This window comes from Crocuta crocuta, unplaced genomic scaffold (assembly GCF_008692635.1).
Source record: "Crocuta crocuta isolate KB4526 unplaced genomic scaffold, BGI_CrCroc_1.0 scaffold1653, whole genome shotgun sequence".
Classification (NCBI taxonomy): domain Eukaryota; kingdom Metazoa; phylum Chordata; class Mammalia; order Carnivora; family Hyaenidae; genus Crocuta; species Crocuta crocuta.
The window spans coordinates 61,300-62,568 of record NW_027531537.1 but is presented as its reverse complement, the minus strand read 5'-3'; positions in this window follow the sequence as shown (position 1 = coordinate 62,568).

Genomic DNA, 1,269 nt, shown 5'->3' with positions numbered 1-1,269 from the left:
AACAGACGGACATCAAGAACTTCACCAAGCGCTTCGCCCCATTCGGATTCCTCCGAAGATGGCAGCTACAAACCGAGTGAAAAATAATATATATATGGCAGAGCTTTACTCCATTGTTGTGTAATCAGATTAGATTGTCATGACCTTGGAAANCTGAACTCATGAACCGTGAGATCATGACCTGAGTCAAAGTCAGATGCTTAACAGACTGAGCCATCCACGTGCCTCAATATATCACATTTATTTATCCATTTATCAGTTGATGTAAAATATTTGGGAACTTTCCATAATTTGGCTATTGCTGAAAATGCTCCTATAAACATTGGGGTGCCTGTATCTCTTCACATCATTCTTTTTTTGTATCTTTGAGTGAAGTCCTAGTAGTACAATTTCTGGATTATAGGGTAGTTATATCTTTAACTTTTTGTGAAACCTCCATACTGTTTTCCAAAATGGCTGCACCAGTTTGCATTCCCATCTGCAGTGTAATCAGGTTCCCCATTCTCTGGCTCCTTGTCAACATCTCTTGTTTCCTGCCAGGTTAATATTAGCCATTCTGACATGTGTGAGGGGATATCTCACTGTAGTTTTGATTTGCATTTCCCTGATGATGAGTGATGTTGAGTATCTTTTCATGTGTCTGTTAGCCATCTGTATGATTTCCTTGGAAAAATGTCTGTTCATATCTTCTGCCCATTTCTTCACTGGATTATTTGGTTTTAGGGTGTTGAGTTTGGTAGGTTTTTTATAGATTTTGGATACTAACCCTTTATCACATATATCATTTGAAAATATCTTCTCCAATTCTGTAGACTGTCTTTTGATTTAGTTAATTGTTTCCTTCACCGTTTGAAGGAAACAAATATTTATCATCATGGAGTACCAATAGTTCACTTTTGCTTTTGTTTCTCTTACCTTCTGGAGACACTTCTAGTAATAAGTTTCTGCACCGAAGGTCAACAAGGTTGTTTCTGGTGTTTCCCTCTAGGATTTTGAGTTTTCTTTCTCATATTTAAGACTTTCATCCATTTTGAATATATTTTTAATATGGTGTAAGAAAGTGGCCCAGTTTTATTCTTCTGCATATTGCTGTTCAGCTTTCCCAATACCATTTGTTGGAAAGACTCTCTCTCTTTTTTTTTTTTTTATCCCATTGGATATTCTTTTCTGCTTTGCTGAAGATTAGTTGTTCATACAGTTTTGGGTCAATTTCTGGGTTTTCTATTCTGTTCCATTGATATATGTGTCTGTTTTTGTCCCAGCATCATA